We start from the raw sequence: 12,696 nt of genomic DNA, 5'->3' as shown, positions 1-12,696 counted from the left end.
GGAAAAGACACAATCAGAATGTTTTCAAACTAGGTTATAACATGGGGTTGTAGAATTAATACATCCTTAGATAACTGTAAACATTAACTACTGGCCTTTTGCACTGAATGGACATTCCTTCTGGTGGTCCTTATGGAAAAATAAATAGAAAAGGGCATTTGTTAGATCCACAGGTGCATACTGTGTACTATAGATGTGTTAATCTGCGTTAGTATTGACATCACACCTGGGATAGTAGCTGCAATCAAACTCACTACTTGATTACATTTTTGACAGTCTACTGATATTCTCATTGCTCCATTTGTCTTCATTAATGGCCAGATAGAACAGTTAAATGGAGAGGTGCTAGGAACTCACCCCTGAACCTTACAAGTCTGTGATACTGACACTAATTTCTGCATTTTATCCTTGGATGCCACATTGCCTTTAATTCACTATTTCCTTGATAAAGGCAACTGTAATGGTTTCTTTTTTACTTTTACAACAATAATAGGAACTCTATATGTCAGGAATCCAATATGAGAATTCTGCCAATTTATATGTATATACTTATCCTAATTTTACATTCTGGATCTGGGAAAATTACTACTGGGTGAGCTCTGTGATCCAATGGACCTACAATGTGGTGGACTGCAGGCAAAACTCCAATAATCACCTTACCACCATGAGCCCTTGTTTAAACTGCAGGGCCACAAGGTTTCTTGTGGTCTTCTGGAATCAATGTCAAGAGAACAATATCAAAGGTGCAAAAATGTGCTCTGAAGGGCTAATAACATTATGATGAAATTTCTGATAGCAATTACCAAGTACTACTCCTTCATCTTCATGTTCTAGTACAGGCTTTTTTAGCCTTAAAGGAGGGAACTGTAGATTAGCATTCAAATATTTTTTTTTCTATTGAAGAATTGCAGCATCAGAAGGCACATTCATCAAGCACTGGGCATATTCTAAAAGCATAGTCCTTCTAGCTAGAGGGAAATTATTTTATTTAAATTCAGTTGGTCAAAGTACAAACACAGTTGTGTAATGTATGCTGTGTATTCAAAAATAGCAGCAGCAGCAGCAACAACAGAAGTAGTAGAATTGTATAAGTATGCCTCTGGATTTTATTATGGAAAATAAGTAATTTGGATGAGAAAAGCTATCAATTTTTATATATCTTTTTGAGATAGAGTACATGACTGCTGTATATATTCAGGATAACTCTAGTTGTCACACAAGAACTTCATATATTCTTTTTGCTATTATATCATCATCATCATCATTATCATTATTATTTGGTTTTTAAAGACAGGGTCTCTCTGTGTAGTCTTGCATATCATGGGCTTACTTTGCACACCAGGCTGGCCTCAAACTCAAAGAGATCTGCCTGCCCCTGCCTACCAGAGTTCTGGGATTACAGATGTTCACTATCGCTCTTGGCTGGGATCCTTAATTTTAAGTGATGGTTCTTTTTGTTTATAAGACAAAGTCAAAAAAGGTAAACATATGGCAATTTCTTTCTATGACTAACACACACAGTTTCTCACAGACTTGTACACACACACACACACACACACACACACACACACACAGCTTCTTTGTTATATCTGTTATCTGTAATTTCCTCAGAATGTTTTTTTTTTTCTAATTCCAAGATATCTTTATAAACTTTAAGTGGGAGACCCAGGAATACCTACTTGTAATTTAACATGCATTCTTATTGAATTCCTTTTTCTTATATCTACATCCTTCAAGCTTACAATATGAACTATTTTTTAATAACTTCGGAATGGAGTAATAATTTAAATAGTTGTGAAAGAACAAGCAAAAAAATAGTTTTGAACATAAAATAGTATTGAGCAAAACTGGTGAATGACATTGACATCTCTGTTAGCAACTAAGCTAAATGACAGATAACAGCACTTTGTGATTCAGGCTAATATTCTCCAACAAATAGAAACATAAAATCTCTAGGGTATATAAAACCAGGTGGGTGCCATTTTAATAACTTTACAAATATTTATTTAGAGTGAAATTTATATGGTAGGATAATAACTCACTTAAATTATAGACTTTTTGTTTTTATAATTTTATTTGTAGAGTTATTTAACCATAACAAAAATTAAATTGAAAATTTTGTTATCTTATAAAATTTCAAACACACTCATTTATATCCCAATGTTTAGCCAGCGATTATCTCCATCTCAATTCATTAATGAGTTTTCAATTTTAAACACTCAGTATAAATGAAATTACGTGATTCTGGGCCATGCCAGAAAATCTGTGAAGATGGGGTTACTGTTCTACTGGTTTCAGAATATGAGACCTCTAATTCTATATGTCTGAAGGATGTGTCTACTATTCAAAATAGATATGGAAAGTTATGCCTCTGTTCCAATCTGTTTCTTTTTTTTTTTTTTTTTTTTTTTTTTTTTTTTTTTTTTTTTTTTTTTTTTGCTTTTCACCTTTTTTGTATATTTGCATTTACATATACATTTATATTATTACACATAAATAAAAGAAACTACATAGAGCAAGAAGAAGCACAAAACAATCAGGAATTATATAAATGTTACATTCATATGATTTGGTTATTTGTTCTTGGCAAACTTGAAGTAAACATCTTTCCTTTCTTGATGAATCTAAAATTCTGAATGAAAATTAATATCTATCATATCTCATCTCTATCCACTTAAAATATCTATCTAGACCTAAAAACAACTTAACCCCTAAACAACTAAGCTTAATTGTAAGATTAAACTAGTCTTCAACTCCATCAGACACTTGAGAAGGAATAAAATTAATTATCTAAGTGAACTAGAAGTGTAAGCTAGAAGCTTCCAAAATGAAAAAAATGACAGAGACAGTTTGCTGCATGAGCATTCACCCAAGACTCTCTATAATGGTGGAACATCATCTTCAGCCTTCTGACACAATATATCTGGCATACTTATTTGTAGGGAGGAACTATTGAGGACTTGCTTACCTGGCCTTGGCAGAGTTTGGTCTTTGACTCTGCCTGCACCAATCTTACCCATTTTTAGGGAGAATTCTGTCTGTGGCAGAAACAAGGACATATTTCCCAGTGGCTGGCTTGCTACAATTGAAGGCATCTCTATAAGGAGGTTCTTTGATGCTCACCGTCTTCTTTGAGGTAGGCTGGGTGTTGCCAGGAGTTAACCTGCCTTGTTGTCAAAGAATCTTTAAAATAATAAAAACATCTTTAAATGCCATATTCTTTAGGTCTCTAAGGCTCTTAGCCACCTTATCCAACTATTTTACTTTATATATCTATAGAATCATATTTCTCTGTAATTAAACCTAGGATATATATTCTCATGATAAAAATAGACTAGTAATTGACATGACCATGATTTGATCAACTAAAAATTAGCTTTTATCATGTAATTATCCTAAACAGCCTGAAATACCACTTTGAAAGTATTAGAAGTAAACCTTGTATTATAATTAGAGTTGTATGGGTATAATACCTCTTACTATATATATATATATATATGTATATATATATATATATATATATAATGTGTATGAAGAATAATCTAAAGTTTTAATTCTATTCTAATGTATCAAAATTAAACTCATTTTCTATCAATATACAAAATTATTTTTTAAAATAATTTACTTTTAATTTTCAATAAATACTTGCTACACAGGCATATCTCCAATGGTAAAGCAACTGTTCTGAGTTAGTGAGTTAGAAATTAAATTTATAACATTTTTATAAGAAAATTATTTATTATGCAGCATTTAATAAAGCTGAAGAGTTCAAATTTGACACATTTGTGACAAGTTTTAAAAAGTAGTTCAGTCAAGAGACAATAACAATATATGCCATTCTATAACCTCAAAATCGTAATATAGTATATGTCTATTCCTTAGCATCAATTTACTCACCATAAACTTCCTCATTGCTACCTCCTCCCACTTCCACATCTAAAGTTAAGATTACAATGAATTAAAATTAACCTTATTTATGAGTAACAATTAAGGCCTTAAGTTGAGTAGATTCAATAATCTACATTATCATCTATCCTCTCTGTATATTTCTATATCTTCCCATCTTTCTTTTCAACCCCTATCTCCATACCTACAAAAGAAAGATAAAGGAAAAGAGAGACATCTTTAAATTCTTACCTCAAGTGTTAAGTTATTGGCTCTTCCCAGCCTAGCAGAGAACTGACACTTTCAGGCAACCACATGATCACGAATGTGAAATTAATACACTATTGTTCATTGTGTTGATGTTTTGATATTTAGTAGTTTAGGGATATTAAATGTACACTTAGATGGGTTTTTGTGATGAATTATTAATAAATAATACTGCCATACATTATGAAATATTTGTACTCTAGACTTTAAGATCCAAACTAATTCTTTTTGTTGTTGTTATTTTTTGGGTTTTTTTTTTTTTTTTTTTTGGTTTATGTTTGTTAGGTTGGTTTGGTTTAAAATTGGTATTTGGGATCTGCCACTTCTCTTTTCTTTTATTTATATTTTAGAGGGGACAATCTATCATATTCCTGTCCCTTTATTAATATGTATATTTATTTGATGATTAGCAAATAAATAAATAATAATAGAAATACTTTTTATACAATGTAGTCTTAATTCTGAACCCATTCCCCCTCCCAAGTCCTCCCAAATCCCCTACCACCTACATACCCACTGTCTCAAGACATTTTCTTTCTTTTTCTGTTTAGAATGTAAGCAGGCATACAAACCAAAATGAAAATAACAACAGCACAAAGAAAAACGCACAAGAAAATACATACATACACACACACACACACAAACAAAACTTGTTAAAAACACAAAATTCAGAAGCAATAGTATAGAAGTAGAAGGACAGTAGGACAAAAATATGCCTCAACAAAACCACATGAGACAATATGTCTACAAAATTAATTATGTTCTGCAAATATTTATATATTTGAAATATGATATTATTTAACTCCAGTGTTTCTTTGTTTAATTTTTGTCTGTATGTCCCATTTATTGGCAAGAATTGGACATTGAAATCTCCCACTGTCACAGTGTCAGAATCAATATGTGATTTAGTATGCCTTTTATGAACTTATGTACCCTTGTGCTTGGTGCGTAACTGTTTAGAATTCCAATGTCCTCTTGGCAGACTTTTCCTTTGGTGAATATATAGTGTCTTTTGCTATCTCTTCTGATTAATTTTGAAATCCATTTTGTCAAATATGAAAATGCCTATACTGGATTGTTTCTTAGGTCTGTTTGCTTGAAAAATCTTTGGCCAACTTTTACCCTGAGGCAATGTCTACTCTTGATGTTAAGGTATATTTATTGGATGCTGCGAAAGGATGGAAACTGTTTTCTAATTCAATATATTCATCTGTGATTTTGTTATTGGCGAATTGGGAATATTGATATTGAGAGTTATCAATGAGCACTATTTTAAAATTCCTGCTATCTTGTTTTTACAATGTGCCCCCACGCTTGAATAACTCATCTGGAATTATTCAATTCTTATGCTTTTTTGGATGTGTTTAACTTCCTCAGCTTGAAATCTTTCTAGAACTTTCTGTAAAGCTGGATTTACAAACAAATACTGATGAAATTTGATTATATTGCAGAATGGTTATTTCCCCCCTTTTTTTTAGATTCATAGTTTTGTTGAGTATATTAGGATAGACTGGCACCTTTAGGTTTTATAGTTTATAGAACGTCTATCCAGGCCTTTCTGGCTTTTAGAGTCTCAATTGGGAAGACAGGTGCTATTCTAATTGTTCTGCCTTAATATGTTCCTTGAAGCTTCTAATATTTACTTCTGTATGTTTAACTTTTTATTGTTATGTATCACAGGGAATTTATTTTCTGATCCAGTACGTTTGATATTTTGTATGTTCATTTTCCTGTTTCTGGACAGATTTTAACGGAAGACAAGAAGGAGAGAGTCCCAGCCTGATGGGATTATAGGATGTTTCAGATAGAAAATATTTTTAGGTATATGGGACTGACCCAAAGGAATCTCATTACAATTTATACTCACATTAATGTGTTTGGTTGCATAAGGTCATGAATGGAAAATATTTTTCCTTAGGATAAAACATATCTTTATTCATACCCGTATGTGATTTAAATCTTTAGGTAAAATGTTAGACTTCAGGATTCTGAATTAAATCCAAAAATGGTTTAGTGTCTATAGTTGTTTCAGTGGAATAACTACTTTACAGGTAATATTATATTGTACTTTGAAGAATCAGGATTTAAATATATAAGTATAGTATTTATGCCTCTTACCTAAATACATGATGCAATCCTACTTCTTATTTATAATGATATTAAGACGGGAGGTTTTTCAAAAGTAATTGATCCCATGAACACAGAACTACATTTAGTTAAATGAATAGTTTTATAATAACTCTGAAAGCATGTTCACTCTGTTTTCCATTTTGTTAGGATTTAAGGAGAAAGTGGCAGTCTTAAGGTGGAAAGAGAGCCATTACAAAAATCATATCATGCTGGAACTCAAACCAAGATGATTTATCTGTCACCATAGCAAATAAATGTCTATTTTAATAAGGTACTCTATCAATGGTATTCACAAGCTAAGAAACTACCAGTTGTTTTAGTGTTGTTGATTTTACAGGTTCTTTGTATATTTTGGACAACTATCTTTTTTCAAATGTCTTTTGAAAACATTTCCTCCAATTCTGTTGATTATATTCTCATTCTTCTTATAATATCTTCTACAGAGATTTATTCATTTTTTAAGTTCAATAAAACATAACATATCAATTCTTTCTTAGATTATGTGTTTGGTGTTATACATAGTGAGCCATTATCAAACAAAGACCACCTAGATTGTTTCACATGTTGCAATTTAGAAGTTAGCTTTAAATCTTAAATCCATTTGGAACTAATATTCAAAAAGAGATTTGTATTTTCCAAATTCTTTTTTGTTTGTTTGTTTGTTTTTGAGACAGAGTTTCTCTGTGTTTCATTGGCTGTCCTGGACTCACTTTGTAGAGCAGGCTGAATCCAAATTCACAGAGATCTGCCTGTGTTTACCTACCAGACTGTTGGGATTACAGGCATGCACAATTGTAACTGGTTTTAAACTTATTTTTATATATTTGTTGAAAAATTACCTAAATCACTTATATTAAATTCACTTATTTGTCATATATTAGTTCTGTATATTTTTGTAATCTTCTGTTTCATTTTAGCAATTGATTTGTCTGTGGTTTAGTTAATATTACATATTGATTCTTGTAGATTTTATGACAGTCAAATATGTATTATGTAAACTATCTAAATTTGTTCCTCAATATATTGTGGCTATTCTGGGACTTATGCCCCTTCACTTCAAATTTGGAATCAATGCTTCAATGTCAATATAACTCGTGATTATCAAGAATAATAATTTATTTTATTTGAATCATCTATTCATCAATATATTTAAATATTACAATTATTTATTTATTGTGTGTGCATGCTCTTGTATGCATGTGGAAGTCAGAGGATAACTTGGAGTCATTTTTCATCTTATACCATATAGGTGCAAGGGATTGAAATCATGTTTTCAAGTTTGATTATATATTCTTTTAATCATTAAGCCATATTTTTGCTATCTTAGGATTTTTATATTTCCAATTTTACTCTTCAGTGTTAAATTCTGAGAAATGTACTTTGGTCTCTTATGAGTTCTACCTCATTTGTTAGCTCACTTTGTCAGCGATTTTTATTTTTAGTATTTCAAATATCCATTTTTACAAATGTACTTTATCCATCTAACAGCACTTATGATTTTATGATCTAAGTCTGCACTGGTACTAAGAACTCATGTACTTAGAATGTATGACTGAGATTATTAATTCCAAGATTAACTCTGTTGCCAAGTGAATGTACTATTCCTCATGAAGTTCCAAGTGCTTTGATTTTAACTTTTTAGAGCTCAGCTATGTATCTAAATTTATAACCTTTCATCTGACATTACTATATTTTTTCATGTTTCATATTTTTATTTTATTAAAATATATTCAAAATATCTCTATTGACCTGAGAGAAATTTTTGGGTAACATTTTTTAATGTAAGGCTCCACTGAAAAATTTAAGTTACAATTTGAAATTCACATGCTTTTTATGTAATATTAAGTAGACCTTTTAATTTACTCAAACACCATAATTTTATATCCACAATAAATTCATTCATAGAAATATATTTGTACATCAAATTCTTAAAACCTTCAGGCTCGAGAATAGATAAAACAAATACAGAGACACTGACTTATTCTAATCTGGCCAATATGCCAGATTTTTCCTTCTTGTTTTCAAAATTTTATACATGTATACAAAATGTGCTGTGATCGTGTTCACATCTAAAGCTCCCTTTTTTCTTTTTTTATTAATTTAATTTTCACTTTACATCCTGGTCATAGCTCTCTCCCTCTTCTCCCCCTAGTCTACCCCTCCCTCTCCTCTCCTCTCTTATATTACACAGAAAAGGTGAGCCCCCCCATCTATCCACCCCATCTAGTCCAGTTGTATCAGTACTGAGTTAGTCCTCATAACCTGTGGCCTAGCAAGTGATTGAAAAGCAGGCAAGAGTGTCCATGTCAGAGATAGCTCTACTGCCCGTACTAGTAAACCTACATAAAGTTTGAGCTGCCTATTGGCTACATCTATGTAGAGGACCTAGGTTCAGTCCATGCATGATCCTTGGTTGGTGCTTCAGATTCCACAGGCCTCTCTGGGCCCTAGCTACTTGACCTTGTTGGTCTTCCTATGGAGCTCTTGTTATGTCGGGGTCTTTTTATCGCCTCCCCCACCCTGCCCCACTTTTCCATTAGACTCCCTATGCTTGGCCAAGAGTTTGGCTGTGCGTCTCAGAATCTGTTTTGAACTGCTGCTGAGTAGAGTCTCTCAGAGTACAACTATGATAGGCTCCTGTCTGAAAGCATAGGAGAATAGCATTAATAGTGCCAGGGCCTGGTTCTCTTCCATTAGGTGGGACTTGGGTTGGGCTAGGCATTGGGCAGATATTCCTTTAGAATTCTCAGCAAAGGCATATTGAATGGCTGAGAAACACTTAAAGAAATGTGCAACATTATTAGTCATCAGGAAAATGTCAATCAAAATGACTTGGAGATTCCATCTTACACATGTCAGAATGGCTAAGATCAAAAACTCAAATGACAGCACAAGCTGGTGAGCATGTGGAGAAAGGGGAACATTCCTCCATCACTGGTGGGAGTACAAGCTTGTATAACCACCTTGGAAATCAATCTGGCACTTTCTCAGAAAATTAGCAATAGTCCTACCTTAAAGCCCAACTATACCACTCCTGGGCATATACCCAGAAGATGCTCCACCATACAAGAAAGACATTTACTCAACTATGTTCATAGTAGCTTTATTTGTAATACCCAGACTATGGAAACACCCTATGTGTCTCCAAACCAAAGAATGGATAAAGAAACTGTGGTACATTTACACAATGGAATAATACTTAGCTATTAAAAACAAGGAAAGAATGCAATTTGCAGGCAAATGAATGGAACTAGAAAAGATCATCTTGAGTGAGGTAACCCAAAACCAGAAAGGGACATGTGGTATTTACTCACTATAAGTGGATTTTAGCCATATAGTACAGCATAAGCATACTAAAATGCACAGACCCAAAGAACATAAGAAACAAGGAGGAACCAAGGGAGAATGAATAAATCTCAGTCAGAATGGGAAATAGAATAGAGGTAGTGGATAAAGAGAGGGAACAAGGTAGGAGAGAGAGTGCAGAGAATAATAAGGGTGGAGATCAAACCTAGGGTAAGCAGGTGGGAAGACAAGGCCTGCAGAGAAAAGAGAAAGTGTGGCTTGGGGCATCTCTGTGACCTGGAGACCTAAGACAGAACAGACTTCTGAGAGGATATTGAGGGATGCTCTTGCTGAGAATCCTAGTAGCCGGGACCATGGAAACTGAATAGGATACCCTCTAACTAGACAAGATTCCTAATAGAGGGAGAACACCAGTCCACCCACAACAATATTAATACAAAATTTACCCTGCCTATGAGATATACAGGGATTAAAATAGATCCTATAAAGTTCCTTTTTATAACTCACCTACTTCTTATGATTTTCTTTTATTTCTCAACTAATCTTTCTCATATCTTTGTACTACGTGTGCAATAAACCAGAGCTGCTCTCTGTTCATGGTTGCAATGGCTATGTCATGTCCAAAAGACAATATTATACAACACGCTCCCCCCACTCCAAAACATGTACACCATTACCATCCTGTTTTTTCATTTTGATGTATATTATAGGGCTTAACATATCTATTAACTTTTAAAAATTTTTTTATTAATTTATACTTGTTACATCTCAATGGTTATCCCATCCCTTGTATCCTCCCATTCTTCCGTCCTTCCCATTTTCCCTTTATTACCCTCCCCTATGACTGTTCCTGAGGGGGATTTCCTCCCCCTGTATATGCTCATAGGGTATCAAGTCTCTCCTTGGTAACCTGCTACCCTACCTCTGAGTGCCACCAGGTCTTCCCCTCCAGGGGACATGGTCAAATATGAGGCACCAGAGTACGTGAGAAAGTCATATCCCACTCTCCACTAAACTGTGGAGAATGTTCTGTCCATTGGCTAGATCTGGGTAAGGGTTTAAAGTCTACAGCCTGTATTGTCCCTGGCTGGTGCCTTAGTTTGAGCAGGACCCCTGGGTCCAAATATGCCTTTCATAATGTTCTACTTGTAGGTTTCTAGGACCCTCTGGATCCTTCTACTTTGCTATTCTCCCGTTCTTCTCTCATCTAGAGTCCCAATAGGATGTTCTCCCCTTTGTCCCAGTTTCCTGGTAAGTGAAGGCTTTCGTGGGACATGCCCCTTGGGCTAGTATGCAGATATAAATGAGTATATACCATTTGAGTCTTTCTGCTTCTGGGTTAACTCACTCATTATGATCATTTCTAGCTCAATCCATTTGTCCACAAATTTCGGGAATTCCTTGTTTTTAATAGCTATTCCACCATATTTCCAGTGTTTTTAATTAGATCCTGGCATTATAAAATGGAAGGTCTTCGATGCAATAAAAAAAGTGTTTATTCCTCAAGTTTAAACCATTTCTAAACGAGAAATTATGACATTTATTGGATATACTACAATGAATAAAACCAAGAGTCAGCTTATGATTAGAAGAGAATTATGTGTTTTTTGCTTACTTTGACATTTGCTCCATCAAACAAATTAATGTACATTGGGCTGAACAGATGTCATAGGAGTCCAGAATGACTTTCTGAGCCTTATTTTGCTAGAGCAGAATTAGCAAAACAAAGACAAATGCAATTTTGAAGATTTGTGAAAGTATAATTGTCAAAGATCTGCATCTGATTTTCTTAGTTCAGGCCTATTTTTTGTAAATGCTGTTTTTATTTCCTCCGGTGAGGAAATACGATGAGAGCTGTACCTAAGTTTTATGAATATGGGGCTTAGCCTAAGCCCACAGTGCTTTTAACTATTCCTAGGCCCAGGTCTAGGCCTCTAATCTCTGTCTGCTATCCTGGGCCTAGAATGTTTTCAGCCTCTGAGAGTTACTCCTAAACAGGCTCATCCTTTCTAATCTTTCTGAACTTTGGTTTGATGGTTCAACTCAGTTCTTTGGGCTCAAACTCCTCCCCAAGCTTATTCAAACTGGCTTCTCCCAGCATCACACTGAATTGCTTTACTTAGAAAAACTGGACAAACTCAACTGCACACAAATGAACTGCACTAAATTGTACTGTACTCCCAAACATAATACTTAATTCCTCTACTTCATATTGCTAAATCTTTCTCTGATTCATCACTTTGTCTGCGCCTCAATTAGATGTCATTGTTTGCTATTAAAATTATATTCTAAATGCTACCCAGAGGGATTAAAGGTGTGCATTCCAACCAGATATATTAAAGGTATATACTAAGGGCATGTCTGTATTCCAGCTAGATCACACAGATATAGATATTTGTATGTAATTACTTGCCATAGCAGACATGTTGCTGTGCTAAAATTCCTCTATATGATTTAAAGTTAAATGAGTCTTGCTCTGAAAACCAGGCCTTCAGTAGCTTCCACTATAGTTCATAATTTCATATCAATTCAACTCACTTTTAGACAGTTTACATGAGTGCAATGCAAATTCGTCACTCCCAGTTTTATCTTCTTACCACTTACCACTGTTGTCAGAGCTTCTCTTCCCCACCAGTCTCTCTCACACATTCATGATTATTTCTCATGTTTTGTGATTAACCATAGGCCATGTAATTCTTCCTAGATCCACCCTCACCTTTCTACCAACCCAATTTCATATCCTCTTTTTTCTCTTCTACACCTAGTGAAGGGAGTGTACTTTCTTGGGTTTGGGGCTACCTGATAGAATGCAGTAAATCTACCAGGAGTCAAACCCTTAAAGAAAACAGACTGCCTTTCTTACAGGAGTTATAAATGGCCAATTTGCCTTGGATAGGGGCTTTGTCCTAACTCCATTCCCCATGCTGAGATTTTGTCTGATGTGAGCTTGTGAAGTTCTTAAGCATTCTATCACAAGCACTGGGAGATCATATGTGTAACTCTCCTATTGGCTCAGAACACACTATTTTATTGTAGTCATCTGCTACTTCTGACTCTTACATATCTTTCAATTTTCTCTTCCACCAAGAATAATTAGATTAAGGAGGC

Source organism: Acomys russatus, chromosome X (genome assembly GCF_903995435.1).
Source record: "Acomys russatus chromosome X, mAcoRus1.1, whole genome shotgun sequence".
Taxonomy (NCBI): domain Eukaryota; kingdom Metazoa; phylum Chordata; class Mammalia; order Rodentia; family Muridae; genus Acomys; species Acomys russatus.
The sequence above is the reverse complement of the archived record's forward strand: the minus strand, read 5'-3'. Positions refer to the sequence as shown.